The following is a 19,223-nucleotide window of genomic DNA, read 5'->3' on the forward strand; positions in this document are numbered from 1 at the left end:
CAATAAACGAGAGAATTCTGCAAGTACAGACTGATAACTGGGATGCAGCATGGATAATTTTTTTTATCGTGATAATAAGTTCATGCACTTGTTTCGAAAAAATTGGAGAACTGGGAATTCGAACGGCGGGTGCTTATGCTACCCATCAAATAAAAATCAGGTGCCTGAAAATTCGTTTTGAAACAAATGATTCAGCTTTATATCCACGTCGACCCTCGGCATGATGGTTGGAAGCAAATGCAAGTTCATACCAAAAGATCGTTAACAACAATACCAACTTGCGGATGACAAGGTAGTACAACTACCAATACCAAACTAACTTATAATCTTTTTACTCCTGGCCCTAGTATTCGTCTGGTAGAAAATCTTGCAGAGGACCAGCTCCCGCTCCTTCTCTTGCTCCAGGTCCCCGAGGTGGTACTGGTGCATCACCCAGTTGGTCCTCTGTTGATCGAAGTTCTTGTTGGTGTGCAGCACCAGAACCTTTTTTGCTGCCCGTTTGCCGGCCGTTGACCATCACCGGCAAGGTATTGCCGGTCTTGTGCCACATCGCGTGCATGCCGCACTCCGACTGTATCTTGCGACGCGTCCATGCGCCCCTTTTGAACGCCCTGGAATTGCGCTGGAAGAAATGCTTCCTTAGGCCACTCAGTGTGATACCTGCAGTATTGTGGAATACAGGTTTTAGTGTACCTAGTTGGCATTTTCATAACATCTTTGGCATGTTGCAGTCACTTGTTTCACTTTTTATTAACTATCAAATTGTAATTGCTTCACTAGGTCTGCATCTAAAAAGAAAAATAGAGCTATAAACAAAGGAATATGTTTGTGCAAGTAGACGGCCGATCGGTGTCTTACTTGGAAGTTTCTCAGGTTGGGTGTAACATATGCCGTGCTCGCTGTCGATGGTTGGTATGAACAAATCGATGAGAGACTGAAATCTCGCGCTGTCAGCACTCACTTTGGCCTCAAGGTGCTTGATCAGCTCCTGATCTGTGGGATCAAACTTGACGCCAGCCGGCAGGATGGGCCAATCCTTCTTAGACTTGCATCGGTAACTCCAGTTATATGGTACTCAATGTATGATCAATCGACTGTTTTAAGTGAATGATGAAAGATTTCGACAGATAAGTGGTACTCCAAATCTGAAGTCCAGAATACCCGAACACGCCATCGGGATTCTTGTGTCACCTCACGCGCAGCGTGTTGTCACGTCAATTCAATGTGTGGACATGATGAATAATTTGACCGACGTATACTAGTACTGCTACTGTACTACTTACTAGTCGTATTTAGTGTCACGATTTATACATAGGTTTAACTAACAAGTACGCACTTGAAGCCTAACTGATATATATATATATATGGCTTCTGCACAACATCTCCATCATCATTATCAGTACATCCTATGCAGGTGAGTTTGGATGCACTTGATCCCAGGAAGGTATCTATCCTTCAAACCAGAGGAGTGCTTCAAACTAACAACAGTACATAATATCCAACAAAAGAGGGTCGTGCTACAGCAGTAGAATACATGGCTTAGTCTAGATATCAGCACGAATCAAGTTGTGCATATTTGCTGTTGGTATGAACCACATCGCCGCATGTCGGGTTTGCAAGGGCAATCCATCGCATGGAAGCTTGATGCCTTTCACACACTGAAGATTATCTGGCAACAAGCTGTGTCGACGAATCTCTGGATATGGTGATTCATGAAACCCATGGTATGATGTGTAAACACAGCCCCCCCTCGCGAATGGAAGTTTCATAGCACAGTAATCATCGTTGGTGATATGATTGTTGATTGGTTGGATGATCGGATAATTGAGCCCGAGGAACAAGGAGTGGTTGCCAAGGCTGTAAACCCGCCTCCAGTTGAATACGCCTGGCCCAACGGAGCTGGGATCTTTCTCGAACATGAAGCAGCCATAGCCATCAATGTCACGAATGCCCCACGCATTGTACTGCATGTGGTTTGATGTAATGGTTTGGTCAATTTGGTACGTGCGAATGAGCATCAAATGATCGCCGTCAGGTGAATGAGCGATAAACCACCACCCATCGGCTGGTATGATTCCAGGTCCTGGAATCATGAAGGCCAGCGCATTTGCGTCTGCTGCAACAATTCAAATTGGAGACCAAAAGGACAAAAATAAACACTCATGTTCAGAATATGTGTGGAATTAAGATTATTATAACAGTGACACATATCATAGACAAAGAATTGCAATGTCGTGGTCATAATCATACCCCAAGTTAAAAAAATAAGCCAATGGCTTTCATATTCTAGCAATATGTCATGGTTCAAACATCATGTAACAATGAGAGGAAAACAGCTAGACAGCGCCTACTCATATTCTACCATAGCACTTACTACTATTGTTCTCATATCAACTCTAAGCAATAACATGTGTTGTTATAAAAATCTTGTAAACGAGAGTAACATATAGCAATCATGATGTTATGCTCATAATATGTATTCTAACAATCATGAGATGCCAATTGTTCTCATATCCACTCTAACAATAACATGTGTGGTCATAAAAAACTAGGAAATGAGAGGAACATATAGCAATGATGTGGTTATAGACATGCTATGCATTCTAAATTTGTAACAAATGAATAGGCAGTCGTATTCATAAGGTAAAGATGAGATGAGATAGAACAATTACACGACGATAGATTCCACCAATATAGGTAGCCAATCTGTGCGCCGACCGCGTAAACGATGCCATCATGCACTATAGCATCAGACAGAAATGTTTCCTCAACAGGATTGATGATGAGCCATAAGCATGTATGGCGACCGGATTCCAGATAGACTAATCCCTTGTTGAACAAGGCAATGAGCTTGTAATCCATGTAGTCTTTTGATGGTGTGGGCACTTCGCAGATTACAACTTTCTGCAAACAGAGGTCGAGCCAAAAGCTTGATGCGTCTCGTGCGTAGTAGGCAGGAGTGTCCGGCGGGCCGCGAGGCTCGATGGCGGCGGTATCCAACGATGAAAGGGTGATCTCTCGCTGGGTGTAGATATCCACGAGACGCCACGGACTACCGGTGTGGTGGATGAGAACGATCCAGTTGGCCTTCATGCCCGCCCAGTAGTGGCCATGCATGAAGGAAAGGTGGACGGGTAGTGGTAGCATGTCGAGGGGCACCACGGCAACCTCCATAGGATCGTCAAGTCGGTGTCTGGGCCACCTGCGAGGATCGGGCATCAGCAAGAAGGGTGTCTTGAAAAGAGCCGGCCGGTTGCAGACGAGTAGACGGTACAAAGAAACCGAGCATGCGGCCAGAAGGACGATGCTGAGTAGGTCCATACGACTACAGATCTGCTCCAAGAGAACATCGGGGAGGGAATTCCAATCGCGGCTCTGCGTGTCAGTCGGTTCTTCCATTGGGGTTTTTGGTGCCTGCGAGCCAGCGGGGAAGTGGATTCGGGCGGGCGAGTGAAGAAGCTTCTCCTCGTGTGGCCGAGCAGTGAGCGGGGGGATATGGTACGCGCGAGCTACCAAGGAAGATGGTGCGGGCGGGCGAGCAGTGAGCGGGGGTAAATGGTGTGCGGCCGACGATGGGGAAGAGAGGAGGAAGAAGAGTGGAAGACGGGGAAGAAAGTGCATTCAATATCAATTCTACTACTCCCTCCATCTAGGTGTGTAAGTCACCTTACAAAAACCAAATAATCCCAAAACACTTAGGCACCGTACATTAACTCCCTTCTCGTTTTTTGTTTTGTGGCATATCAACCAATAAGATATGTGGGCTGTGCATGCTTTCAATGACTTGAGACTACCAAACATAACCGACTGATTTAGTAACACCAACACGCTGGTTCAGCTTATTAATTACGTGTCCCATCTGCTGAAGTGTGTATTGTCACTTCATTCTGAAGACTAGTTGAATAGTTCTCTCTAACCGAGATGGGGAATAAATGAATCGCGCGGACTTCCTTTCTACAGTATCCCTATGCCTCTACGCTCACTTCACTCATTTTGCTCCGTACCTAGTCACTTGTTGAAATCTATAGCCAAATGGACATGTCAATGGGAGGGAGTAAGCCCCATGCATGCATGCATGCATGCAACATGCAACATGCAACACTCACACGTACACATAGACGCACGCAACACTCACGCACCCATGCGGCACACAGCACACGACGCAACACACACGCTCACGCTCAAGTGCTCAACCTACTCCCTATGTCCGTGAAAGACTGTACATTTAGAGATTTACACATTGACCAGGGCATAATTAATGCCCAAAAGTAGCAGACTTATGTGTGCATGCAACCATTGAGATAAGAAGATTAAATGAAGGTCGCTGCATACTGTAATTAAGGATAGACATGTAGCCTATACCTACAGCACAAGTTGGTGCATTAGTCAATCAATATCGATTTAGATTAAAGGCTAAACACATTGGAAGTGTAGATGTACATCATGTAGTACATTCTTTGTTGGAAGACCGAGGGAGGACACGTGCATGCACTCACATACACAGCCAAGGCGGTTCGCGCGCAAGGGTTAGACTCGTGTCGCGCCTGCGTAAAGTTTTGTTTAACTGATTTCTTTGCTCTGCCAACTGACAGGTGGGACCCAGAAACCAGGTGACAATTTAACCAGTCAACAAAGTGCCACGTCGACTATGTGGCCGGTCAGTAGGGTGCAATACGGTGCTCTACGATGAGCTAGTGATCGCATAATCGCCGCAAAACTATATACTATATAGTGACCGTAAAGAGCGTAATGTTACATATGTTGACCGCCAGTGTATTTTTCTTGTTTCAAATTAAGCCATATTAATCAGAAAGGACGCAGTATGGACTACTACTAGTAGTACTAGTACTGCTTTGATCTGTCCCGTCAACTCGCCAAACGAGGAGAAGCTTGCTTACTACTTCTCTCCCTCGCCCACGCGCGCGGTGGTTCGCAGGACGAGGAGAGGGTTTTGACTACAGCACCCTCTCCCTCTCCCTCTCCCTCTCCCTCTCCCTCTCCCTCTCCCTCGCCCTCGCGGTGGACGTGCAGTAGTTCAATCGGTGCCAGATTGCCAGAAGCATATTGTACTGTAGTATCATCATTGTTGGACCTTCCGAAGAGGCGAAGAGCCAAGTGCAAGGTTCACACGAATACGAACTGTTGAACCTCCCGAAGAGGCAAAGAGCCAAGCGCAAGGTTTTATAGGAGTTGTCGTCCTAGTAGGAGTGTACTAGTACAACTATAGCGAACGATGCTATTGTACGATGCCGCCACGTCACGTATATCCACTTACACATTATAGATGGGCTACCTTTCCTCCTCCAGGTTCCAGTCCCAGGTGTTCTTCATGGATGGCACGATCCATAGCGGTGGGCAACAGGAATCATTGTCGCAGCTTTCTAGTCCGGTTCCACACGATGGAGACTCATCCAAGCTGAAGCGGCATAAATCAGGGATAGTGTGTCCCAGCATGTCGTTCATCTAGCGGTGCGCACTGAAGACACAACCATGCTTCATGAACAGTAGGCCTTCCGTGTCGTGCACAGAAGGTGGCATCCGCTTCACAATGGGGTAGCTGTCCCCGATGAAAATCGAGTAATCTCCAAGAGTGTTCCTCGGCACCCACGTAGCATCACGGGGGTCGAACTCGGCGCCGTTCATCTGGTACACGCGGCATCCCAGATCTGGACACATGGTGACGTACATAGTCAAGGTCCATGCATAATAATGTTGTGCTCAAATGTGGCGGTCAGTAATACTGTGCAGCAAATAGTACTACTCCGGTATAGAGGAAGTAAAATAACCGGCTTATTATATATAGCCACTCTTGGCTACATGGATGAGATAGTAAGACATGGAAAAACAAAAATGGTGGCAGCTAGTGGGTTCAAGTCTTCAAGGGCCTAGCTAGCTATACGCGTCCTCCTACTCCTACTAGTACTACAAAGTATACTACTAGTACAACAATGAAAGAGAAGGCGAGAGGGTTAAAAAATGGAATACTTGGGTAGATGGTGACGGTCCGATTGTGGTAGATTATGTGACCATATTGAATATCAGTGGTACCATGGGTAATGACTGCTAAGATAGTTGATTCCAATATGCCAAAGTCAGCTACAAGGTTCCAGGTTAGACCGAATCGCGGATGCAAATGCACATCCAGGATCGGCGATCTTATTTTGATCGGGGGATGACTGGTCCCTGCAAAATAATGGAGTACCGTTAGGGATGCAAATGATGGTTTGTGCATTCCGTTTGTAATCTCCCGTACCGTAGGATGTCAACCAGATGAAACAAGTCCCCTGGCTTGTCACCGCGAAGATGCGGCCTAGATGGCGCACGGCGTCTTCGAACGTGTAGGGGTACAAATCTGCCACCGCCAACATGCGCCAGCCTCTGCCGTTACTGCCTCCTGCATTGATGGCAATCCTTATGTCGAACACTGCGATGAGATAGTAATCGTCATAGCCGCGTCGCTTTGTCAGCGGGTCCGCAATTGCTATCTTCTTCAATCCCATGTAGGCATCATCATACGTATTCTTGCCCAGCTAGACCGGAAGGCCGATCCCAATGGTGGAGAAGGGGTCTACCGGAATGGCCGCACTGCTGTGGATGTTATGCAAAATGATGGTGGTATCCGGCCGGAGGTATGCAAGCCAATCTTCGTAGGCACCGACCCAGACCTATATATAAGACGGTGGACAGCGGAGAAATTACGGGATGGAAATGGAATAACTATGTACTACATGATCAAACTCCATTACTGACCTGCTCATCGAACAAAATCCGACTACCTCTCAACGTCGGCAACTCTAGCGGAGTCAACGTGCAACCATGGCCAGGGAGCGGTGGACTGTTCGAAGGATTGTCCCATAGAAGAACCTTCTCCTCAAAGATGCATGGAAGACCAACAAGCATGGCTTGTTTAAGCAGTGTCTTGAAAAAGTTGGTGCAGGAAGCACCGAATCTTGCGGCGGTGAGGACGTCAGAGCGGCGTGCGATTTCTCCCACAGGATCATCGTCCAAGGTCTCCCAGCCCCGACGAGGAGGAGAACCGCCTAGCGAATCCATGGGAGCAGCGACGAACTGCCTTCTCTTCGGGCGGAGGGGAACTGGCGAGGAGGAGATAAGAGCGTAGTAACCGTAGGGCCTCGTCCCTTCCAACTGTTGATCATTCCTCAGCGAAGGGGTGAGGCTATTATTTACTACTAGTACTCCCTCAAATTCTTTTTACTCTGCACATAAGAGCAGACCCGGATACCAAGGCAGGGGCTTGCTGCATGCTTTTTGGACGGAAATACCCCTGGCGCATGGATGGGAGGAGTTAGCAGCTATAAATGCCCCATGTAGCCCATTGGCTGTCCGCCCACGTTCTCCTCTCTCTGCATGCTGCATGAATGTCTCCCTCTCTCTCACATGACTGCATGCGGTGGCGCTGGCCTATGAGAAGCTCGCGTGGAGATAGCAATCTTCTCCCCAGAAGTGATTTTTTTGAAAGAAAGGGATTATGGAACATTATGGGATTGCATTATACTGTAAATAATAGCACTAGTAAGAAATTTTTGGCACTAGGTAGTAGTTTTTGGCGTGGATTAAGAAATTTTGGGTATGTTTTTGCCATTTTTTGCACACGCCAACTAGTGTCAAAAAACGTCTTACATTATGTGACGGAGGAGTACGTACTTGTACTATAGCAGTACTAGTACTACTTTTCTCAACTAGTAGTGCGATGTACTGTACTTCTAGTCTAGTATAGTATAGTGCAGCAGATTTGAACTCTTGAATCTCAGGGCCAAGGAGCTACAGTTGGAAGTGAAGGGTACTACTATTCTCTAGAACCATCGCTGTACTATCAATGCAGGGGAAGTACACCTGCGTAGTGGCCTAGTGGGTACTCTCAGTGCTCTATTCAGCTGCTCCTCTCACGTAGCTGGCCTACTCAGCCGCTCCTCTCACGCACACACTAGCAGCCTGTTTATCAGCGACGGTTACTGCGGGGGTAGAACATTTGAGTTATTTGATACAGTGAGACTAGGCTTTTCGCTTCCATTTGTGGAGGTGTAATGGATCTCGTCGAACTTTGTTAGTAGTTCCTTCTTTATGAATGAGATGAGCAAAGCTTTTGCCTCCGTTTCAAAAAAACACGGCAAGAGGAATTTCTTTTATAGTAGAGCCGATAATGGAGTGAAGTCCATGCATGCAATGCCACAAGCTACAGAGTAGTAGTAGTAGAGCACTTTACGTACAGAGACATATTGCATAGTTACCAATGCCCTGCCAGGCTTTTCCGGCTCCTCGGGCTTAATTGGGAGGCGCTAGTTCAAATATGCTACTAGCTGGAAGCTGCAAGCGAGGTGCGGCTAGGGCGAGCATGCGAGCCACAGGATGCTGGGAAGGAAAACCCGTTCACGTGGCTAGGCTGTCCAGTGCACCCAGATTGTGGGGCCGCATGTTCGTTTGACTTCAAAACTCAAACTACCCATGTAAAATATTCGCTCGCAGCGAAGTGTAGTGGTACTATTTTAAAAAAAAGGCCGTCGTGCGTTCGGCCGGGATGAACCCACAAAATGAGGTATACACTCCCGTGACCACTAGTAGTACTCGTTGGAGTACAACGCAACCTAGAATCGCCTTTTGTCGCTAGTAGTACGTACATTGTTCCTTACAAGAAACCCCTAAGAGCATGGTTAATAGTATAGCCAGATGCTGGCTATAAGCCAGTGCCATGTCATCTACAGCCCATCTTATAGCCAACATGTAGTAGTAGTTTATTTCTTATAGCCCGCTGACTCAGCTCTATTGTACTTGCTCTAATAATGCAAGAAACCACTAAAATGCCAAGAAACTACTACCACTTGCATATGTGGCAGACTTAAGATAAGACTACCTTATCAACCATTGTACATGCTCTTACCAACAAAAATCCTCGAGTGACCTCCTACCTCCGGCCCGTCCACCTAGTCATCCTCGACCATGGGACGCAGCTACCGCCGCCAGCAGAAGGCGAGGTCAAAACCCCCGGCGGTGCGGAGCCCATGTTGCGACAGCCCGGATGCCAGCTCCGTTCGGCGCTCGCGGCCACTAGCTAGCCAAGATAGCTCCGTCCAGCTGCTTGTCTGCAAGGTTTGCTAGCTAGATTGGAAAGGCAGTGCGGCGGCTTGCTCGCGCGTGCCGCGCTAAGGCCAGCCATCTGGCTCGAGCAAAGGCCAGCGCGGCGGCTTGCTCGCTCGTGAGTCACGCTCGGGCCAGCCTGCCAACCCGTGTGGAGGCTAGCTCGGCGTCCGGCCCGTCCGGCGGAGCGGCGGCCAACTCGCTCATCACCGGCGCCACCGACGAACACGCATCAGTACTGTTTGAAGTAATGTTCAGGAAAAATAATGATTTGAGGGGGAATAACAAGATAGAAGGTCAGATGTGGGTCCCTCGTGTCAACGGTCAAACAAAATGTGTTGGTTTAAGCTGCCTTGTCAGCACGGACATGTGGGCCAACCCTGTCATAAATGGGTTTAAACAAACCTAATCGATAGGAGTACTAGGTAGTTTTTGGCGTGGATTAAGAAATTTTGGGTATGTTTTTGCTATTTTTTGTACAATAGATTCCTCCTAGGGCTGGTTGAAAGTGGTAGTTTTTTGTTAAATACTCTACATATTGTAAGTAGGAGTGAAAGTTAAGCTTTGGAAGCCAATAAGCAAGGCTAGTTACATAGTGCATATGTGTACATGATTGAAAGTAAATATCAACCATGAGTGACTAATATCTTGATGGAAAACTCGAAACTATGGAATACTAGGAAAAGAAATGCATGGTTGGAAATACTAGCAATGTTCATGTCCGTTGCAACGAATCATAATTAGAATAATACTTATTCGCAAACTTTGTACAAAACACTCTAATTTTGATATACATATGTCACTAGACATATATTATGTTTCAATTAGAATATATTCCTTGGGCTGTTTTGGTGAGGTCAGGGAGGGATGTGGTTGGTTTTAAGATACTAATTATGAGTTTTTCTGCAAATTGGTAGACAAGTGGGATGTTGGTGAGAAAAGTCAACAACTTACCTCACAATCGTTAGATGTAGATCTAATGGTCAGAAACGACGGATGGCAGACACACCAGCATCCCAACTTAGTCTTGTGTAGGAGTACTAGCAAGATCCGTGCATTGCACGAAACATCAAGATGCATTTTTTACAAAACACTTGTTGTGATTGACCCTTGCAGGAGTAATCCCATGTGTAAAAACTAATGATATCTCGAGAAATATGAGATAAGGTGAAGAGGAGTGGGGTGTGGTGGTGGTTGGTGGTCGAACTAAGCGAAGGCATGGGGATTGACGATGCCGGCAGCGGCCACCAGGCCAGTTTGTTCGAGAGGCTTCCTTTCTTAATTGCTCAACAATGAGGTTTGTTGGAGATAAGGATGAACGAGGGAAGGCCTTGTCTGCAAATGTGGAGAGGGGTGCGGGTATCTTTTAGTTTAATTTCCATCCATCAGATATAGATCGTACGGTCTATATTGCAAGATGGCACATGTACCATCATCACCAACTCGGTTTTTTATAAGAGAAGAAATATAAGTATGGAGATACAAACGTATTATCGATACTTGCTTCCGTAAACTAGCATCTACATTCTATTCAACGCCTCGGCATGTGGGCCCTTAGCACAATGACTTCTCGACTGTGTAAAACGAAGATTTTCCTGTCGCCGACAAGGAGGGGGTGACGATGGCGCGCTTTTTGGCTTGCTCTAGTCCTAGTAGTCATACTAGGTGGTCTAAGCATGTGTAGATTTATTCTTTTTCACGTCTCGTGTTCGCCGTACTGCCACGACTATTCATGAATAGACGGTAAGTTATTCATGGGGAAACCCTTGTTGAGCGTGTTTGCGAGAGAGAGTGTGTGTGCATGTGTGATATGTTAGAGGCTGAGGCAATGATAACAGATTCTTTGTGTCTATGTGTGTGGAGGATAGAGAGACATGTACATGGGGCTTTGTCTTGTGTAACGTGGAGACACATATACATAATTAGAGAGTGAATGTGTGAGATACACATGCAGACATGAGGAGAGATGAGGATCCAGGTAAATGGGTGTTTGTGCGTGTCTATGTGTGTTTGTGCACGCATTTGTGTGTGAGAGGGAGAGAGTGTATGTGGAGTAGAGAGACCAGTGATGATGTAAACCTAGTATAAGGGAAGGGGAATGGTGTGACATGTGTAGTAGCGAGATAGCACGGGTGCGGGCGGGGGGAGCAGACTATTTGGAAGAGACATCGAGTGTGTGTGGGAGAGAGGGGTGTGAGAGCGAGAGAAAGAGAGAGCTAGCGCCGGAGAGAGAGAGAGAGGAAGAGAGGGGCGAGAGGGGTCGTTTGTGTCCATAAATGGCGTATAGATAGGGAGACAATGTTGATGTTGTCTGAAATTGGCCTATGGACGGAGACGCAAGGGAAGCGAGTCATCGTGTGTGTGATAGGGACTTCATGAGAGAGCTAGAATAGATGGTGTAGAGAACAATGTGCGAAATCGAGAACGATTATACATTAGGGAGCTATGCAAAGAGTCACGACATATATGTATACAGGGAAGGAGCTGGGGCGGGTCCGCATGTGGGAGAGATAGAAAGAGGAGAGTGGTGCATAAGGAGACAAAGTGTCCTTGTTTGCAGTGGGGGTGGTGTGTGAGGTGAGTGCGCGAGAACCACATAACTAGGGAGATAGATGTTTGGGGGCGACATTTTGTGTGTATGGGAAATATACAGTCTACATAGTGCGTGTGCTTGGGTAAGAGATAGAGGGAGACCTAGAGAGTGAGGGAAGAGATGTGTGCATGCCCGAGAGACAAAGTGATAGAGACCTATGTTGGGGTCTGGACTTTACAAGAGAGAGGGGTGTTAATGTGCTCGTATGTTGGTGTTTGGGGGAGAGAACGACTTCTGTGTGTGTGTGTATGTGTGTGTGTGGTGGGGGGGTTGACTTCAGATAAAGAGTGAGGTGTCAATATTTGAGGGACTTTAGCGTAATTGAGATATTGTGCACTCATGGTTGATCAATTTGTTTCACAATTTGTACTATGAGATAATGATACTTTTGAACATGCGTGATATACCTTGATGTACCAGAATTACAAACCTAAGATTCGAATTTTGGAATTCGACTCCATCATTAGCTTTTGTAATTCATTTAAACGGAGGTACATTTTTTACGCTGGGATTTCGTGATTTCAAATTCATATATCAAACCTAGAGATATACACATACGGGCATGTTCAAACTTTATAATCATCCACTTTATTCATACACATACACATTTTTGCTTTTGTCATCATATTTAGGATAAACACATTTGGAATTTCATTTGAATTGGACCGTGTGATGGTATTTGCTTGTAGTAGCTCAATGATCCATATTTGAATTGAATGGACAATCTAAGTTTCGAGTTGGAGACATTGATTTTTAGAACTTGCACATTTTTTTGCATGCAAAACAAACAAATTGTCGGCCATGATATCATAGTCGGTCGTACGAGAGCAGAATATTTATAATTTTAGGTGCCAAAAACTTTCAAACTTCCCGCTCACATCGAAATATCACGCGCCCGAAAGTTTAGCCCTGCGATATTCCTGTTTTACCCCTGCCACGTGAATGGAAAAGGGCTGCTTTGGTAACTAGGTATGTCAACTGGGTCCAGTTTAATCCCGATTAAAGTCCACTAGTGGTATGATAGTTCAAAAGAGTTTTTATTTTTTTTGAGGAAAATGAACTAGGGAGGTAGCAAAAACTAACTAGATGGGACTGGCGGATTTCGTTTATTTGCCACTTACATCCCTAGTTTCATCTTACCATTTTAATTTATTTTTGGTTGATGCTGCTTCAAGCCATTTAAATATAGTTTGCCATGCTCGACAATAATTTGTCCGTCGTTTACCATGCAAGCTTACTGCCTGGATCATACGATAACTATCTCTTACTGATGTCCAACGGAAACCTTTCAGGATGCCGTTCACACTAGGACACATTGTACAACCCCAGAATCTATTTGTGGAAGCAGTGCGCCATCCATGTTACCAGATGGTAGCAGTTTAGAGGCAACACCGCCGGAGAGCAGTGTGAGCACAGATATTATAGTGCTTGAGGCTCTACTAGAGGCGGAAAGAGATGGTGTGGCTGCCATGAATGAGGTAATATTTACCTTGAGGCTGGAAATTACGGAATTAGCGGCACACATTATGCAAGCAACCCAAGAATTGGAGGAAGTAAGAATGTTGCATTTGAAGACGGATGAGGTCCTGCTGTTTCTGCTATCTAAAGCCCAAGATAATCCTGGTTCTTCTTTAGATACCAGTTCAAATTTTCATTAGATTATTGTACTTGCATGTTGTGTCATGTCTCTGAATGGATTATGTTACAAGACCCCCTATGCTGTCCATGTGTTGTAATGATCCTAATTTTTAGGCGAGGTAATCCTCAGAACTTGTATGATTGACATAAGGTGAACTGTTTGTCGTGTGAGCATATTGTATTGGATGAAATAACTGTTTGACTCAGAGTGTATCCAACCTACTGAATTCGAAGATCGCGGCATTTCTAAATCATAATCATATATAAAGGTGGAATAAATCTTTGTTGTGGTTTGAAGAAATAAATAACAAAACGTATAATTATCTGTGGATATTCGTAACCGAATACAAATTGGATTTGAATTTAGTTTGCCAGGTCCCAGGGCAAACGTGAATGCTAATTCTCCCAAGTTTTGAACGAAGCGGCTAAACACCCACTATAATTTGTGGGCTTCTCGAAGCAAGTGTTTGCGAGATGGAAATTACTGTCTACCCCTAACACTTGACATCCTTATCGACAGGATTTACACTGCTGTCGATAGGGGTAGACTAGTAACTTCAATCAGACATGACACGATGGCCTTTGTGCCCATTCAGACACGGTGGGCGCCAAATGTGGGCGGCAAAACACATTTGATTCAAGCTCGTCCGAAAGACATGTGTCTCTTACTCCATTTTCCCATTCATACACGGTGGGCGGCAAAACAAACTCTCCTCGTCCGAAATCGATGTAGGCTTATATTTTAAATAGGGGCAGATGTGTAACTTCCATCAGACGTGACACAACCGCCCTACCTGTCAGCCCCGTTCATACACCATGGGCGCCAAACGTGGGCGGCAAAACACCCTCTCCTCGCCCAAAATAGTTACCGGCAAATATTTGGGAGATGCGAGATTACCGTCCTATCCCCAACCGACGCGATGTCCGAAATTTTAAATGGGGGATAAGTTCGTAACTTTCCCCCATTTCAGAGAAGCGCGTACCAAAGTTTGAGATCCCACCCTCCCCTCCATTTCCCCATTCATACACCGTCGGCGGCACGACAACCTCCGCACTGCGGCCAGCCTCCTCCTTCCGCCACCCCATCCTCCACCTTGCCGGAGCCGCTACCCCTACCCCGTCGTCCACTGCAAGAGATGGACGTCTCTCATCCACGGTGCTGGACCAGCATCCTTTCATCACCTCCTCTTGCTTCATCGGCGCCATCGTCCACCTTGTCGTTGCTGCTCCTACGACCGCCTCGTCCACGGCAACAGGATATATCCCCCGACCCGGCCGTATGCTGTCTAAAGTCTTCTTCCCCGCCGCCGACAGCCATCGCACCCGCAGCACCCTCAACGTATCAGCATAGGCCTACACGGCGTCGCGAGAGAGGTGGTACTCTTCCATATGTGCTTAAGTTATTGATCTCACCCGGAAAATAGATCATAATTTGTTTACTGTACTTTTCTTGTCCGTACCAAATCGTAGTGGCTAGTTGAAAGCAAACATTGGTTGCGAAGTAGCTTTGTCCGGTTTGCACCTTCAGATCCGCCATGGCACGGGCACTATACTCGTAAAGCTTATGGTTTCCCCCCTTTATATTCACTACCATGATCGTAGGTGCTTCGTGTCGTGCTAGCACTGCTCCTCAAGACCTCAACCCAAAGCTTACGTGTTGAAATATGAATCTGATATGATGATCATATCACTAAAACAGAGAACATTTAATTGGTCACCTAATGTTCCTATATTCGTTTCAAAAAGCATGTGAGCCACCCACTGGTCCAGCTAGTTCCACTTTCCTGATTTTTCTCTTGATGCTTAGGGTTTTCCCCTTTTATCTACTCTACTATGATCTGCGTAGGTGCTTTCTGTCGTACTAGCATTACTCCACCCTTCAAGCTAAACAACACAACACTCAGAATTCGAAAGCTTAGTTGTTCAAATATGATTGTGATATGATACTGATATTAGTTAACCGACACATTTAATTGGTTAGCTAAAGGTCCCACTTGAGTTTCCAAATGCATGTCGCGACATATAGAGAGACAGCATAATTGCATTTCTTTGTCACTTATTGACCATACTTTCTTGTCCATACCAAATCTTAGTTGTTATTTCAAAGCAAACATCGGTTGCTAACTACCCTTTGCGCGGTTTGCAGCTTCAGATTTGCCATCCCACTGCCACGGTCAACACTGTACTCATCATGCTTATATTTTCCCCATTTTATGATGACCACAATCAGCCTACGTGGTTCGTGTCGTAATAGCACTGCTCCACCCATCGAGCTAAACAAGCTTAGTTGTACAAATTCATATCTGATATTATTGCTGATATTAGTAAAACTGAGAGATGTTTAATTGGTTAGCTAAATGTTCCTACTTTAGTTTCGAAATGCATGTGAGCCACATATGGAGAGACCGGAAAGAATAGTATTTCTCTATGTGCTCTGGTTCATCATGGGTGGCCAACCGACATTGTATTAAAAGACTTGTAATATCTTCAATCTGCTTGCTCTTCTACTCTTCTTTAAGATGATACTCTTCTCTTGCAGTCGACTGGTCAGGTCGAGTTGTTCTCCCTTAGTATATTTTGAATCTGTCAGGTCAGGTCGACTTGTTCTTCTTTACTATATGTTGAAGCTATCATCTGCGAAGTGTCATCACTTCTGGAGCTCTCATATTTTGAGTAGTAGGCCACATTATATTAATGCACACAACAAATTACAGCATGCATGGCATCTTTTAAAAGAATTGCAAAGATAGCACAAAGGGGTTTACAGGGAGGCAGTATTGGATTAGAATCACTTCTGCATTACAAAGAAAATCTCACTTGTTTTTATGTTTTCATGCATGTCAGATATTGAACATTATCAAAATGAATATGAGAATGGGCGCACGAGAGGAATATTGCGGAATGATTCACTGCCTCACAAACTTGGCATGGTGGAGGATGGCCTATCTTATTCACCCATCAAGGTGCTTGCTCTAAATTTGCAAAGTTGTATTGGTCGCACATATTTTGCTTCTGCCCTCTTGCATTACTTCTACTTTGTTACACCATATGCTTAGTTTAAGCATCATATATGAGTATTTGCCATGCCTATCCATTTTCTGTACCTATTCCATGTGTCATCACACTATGTTTTTCCAGTCAAATGTTGTTCTTTCGTAATAGGTGTCCAAAAGGAAGAGGGTGAGTGCAGGTCGTCAAGGAGTACAAACTAGGTATTTGGAAAAGGTACTGATACCTGTTAAATTAGATAGATCAGCAGCCACAGAAAACACAGGCCCAACTATACCACACTTTACCCCTACTCCAGTGGCCAAACCCCTATTAGAACTGCTGGGAGCCCAGCGTCAGGTACTGTCTATGATATCAATTCAAAATTTGAACTCCTAAATTTCTGCTTGTGCCTTACCTTCTCTCTTGTATGAAAACTAATTTCAGATGAATCTCCTTGCTCAAAGCATCATACGATCTCAAAACAATAATGGGCTCTGCATTGCTCTTGTCAATACCTCTCTCCCTTTTGCCTTGTAACGCTATACTTAATTAATTGCTATTTGATTATGTATCATCAGTCTGCACCTGAGCTTCATTATCCTCTGTTTCTTCCAATATTATTTGATCTATATTTACTCTTTGCAAAATGTAGAATGATGGCAATGCTTATAAAGAATTTTCTTTGCTGAATTTATTGAATTATCCTTCCATCAACATGGAGAAGGGCTTTCTCCAGCCCGTCTTAACATGTAATGTAAGTTCATCCTTCTCAAGCCTTCAAACTTTGTTCTAGTATAGATTTGGATAGGCATCATTTCCTCCACTGTTGTTTGCTTTGATGTTTACATCTGATTGGAGTTTGCAACAACTACCAGTTTCAAATTGTAGTTGTAAAAACATGTTCCTTATACAGAATAGATCCATTTATTTGCTTATATAATTGTGAAACCTGTTACGTGTCTCCTTATTTCTCTTTCAGACTCGTATCTCTTACGCCAGGCAGAACTTTAGGGAAGATAGTGAGCCGAACCATCTTGACGACAGCGAGATGGCCCCAAGGTCCTGTCTTGATGAAGACAGTGAGTTGAAGCTACTCACCAGCAGGTGTGAGACAACCTCTGTGCAGTCGTTGCCTCAATCAGTTCGACTTCTTCAGTCTCAACTTAAAGCGGAAAGGCTTGCTTCAGCTCAGCTCCGACTTGAAGTCAAAGATGCAATGAAGATGTCAGAGGACTGCCGTGCGCGCCATCATGCCTTAAATCTAGTGTTGATGCATCTATCGTTGACACAACTAAGGTCTACTCAGCTTCTTCAGCTGTTTGGGGGGGTGACCTGGCCAGGCCTAGTGCCTTCTGAAGTGCTCTCAGTTTTGTATATTATTTTGTTGGCGCGTTTATTTGCACTGGTGGTGAACTTTGATGCCCAGTGGATGTAATATGTGTGATAGCCGTGATAGCCTAGTGTGAGTTGCTTGCTTATTTATTTCCTTGTTGTCTTGTTTATTTGTTTACTTCTAGTCATTGCAGTTCTTTTTCCGCGGTTTGCTAGTGGCTGCAATAACCTATTTTTTAAAACTAGGTCAAAATAACCATGGGCTAATATTTACTATAGTGACACTGGGCCTCCTACGGGCCGTAGAAACAGTGGGCCTTCTACGGGCTGTAGAAATAGTGGGCCTTCTATGGGCCGTAGAAACAATGGGCCTTCTACGGGCCGTATCATCAATGGGCCGTATACGGGCAGTATGATCGATGGCCAAACATGGGCCAATAACAGGCCGCATTATGGCCGTAAATGGGCTAGAGTTGGAATCGTCCGTTCATGGGCCGACCATAATGGGCCATCGTTAATAGGTCGTATTTGATGACGCTATGAAAACGGCCCGACGTATTAACGGACCACAAACGGGCCGACTGTAACCATGAGCTGAATTGGCCCACAAGCAGAAAATGACAGTAACAGGCCGTAAGTAAACGAATGCTGGAAATGAGCCCAAGAATAAATGGGCTCTGAGAAGGCCGAAAGATAACATGGGCTGGAAACGGTCCAACGGAATAACGGGCCGTTAATGGGTGTAAAGTGATACACTGTTCATTACGGGCCAGTTTCACCACGGACCGTTAATGGGTGTAAAGTGATACACTGTTCATTACGGGCCAGTTTCACCACGGGCCGTTAGTAGGCCAAGAGTTACATAGGGCCTCATATGGGCTGAAAGACGTCATGGACCATACATGGGCCAGAAGTGAAAACGGGCTGGAATCGTATTGGATGGCCCAGATGACGCTACTGGGCCTAATTCGGATAGGGCGTAACGGGCCTTGGGTTAGCGGGCTGTAAATGGGCTATATTCGAATAGGTTGTTAACAGGCTTTCCATGGGCCGGACTGCCAGCTTTTGACCAAGTCAAACGGGCGGGCCTTTTCACAGGAATGGGCTTCTGTTGGGCCGTGCCACGTGTCGACGTATCATAGGCGCCTTCCGTCCAATGAGTGGTTGACATCTGTCCCAACGATGATGATTTTACATGTGGAAAATCCCCATTGGTCGGGGCTGTTAACGGGTTATCGGATCCAAAACCCGACCCGATAGCTTAACGGCGTTCCGTTACGGTGGATGCCACGTGTCGGTCACCCTTGATGAAAGCACTTCTGTGATGTGTGATTTATCGTCATGGAAGTGGACACTTCTGTGATGATAATTTTGGTAAAGTCATGGAACACTTCTACGACAGCACAGGTATGACTATCTTGATTCTGTCATAAATTTGTCATGGATGTACATGCATGACAAAAAAGCTACCTACTGTGACAAACACGTATCATCACGGAAGTGTATTTTTTGTAGTGGTAATACCTCCCTTCTTAGGGACAAAATGGACAGGACTTACCCACTGACTATCAACAAC

General features: G+C 45.4%; 1 pseudogene; it reads right to left on the minus strand.

Annotated features, from left to right (window-relative positions):
• Nucleotides 1-357: 357 nt before the first annotated feature.
• LOC125546970 overlaps nt 358-19,223 on the minus strand; it is a 34,786-nt pseudogene continuing 15,920 nt past the window's right edge.

Source organism: Triticum urartu, chromosome 3 (genome assembly GCF_003073215.2).
Source record: "Triticum urartu cultivar G1812 chromosome 3, Tu2.1, whole genome shotgun sequence".
NCBI lineage: Eukaryota > Viridiplantae > Streptophyta > Magnoliopsida > Poales > Poaceae > Triticum > Triticum urartu.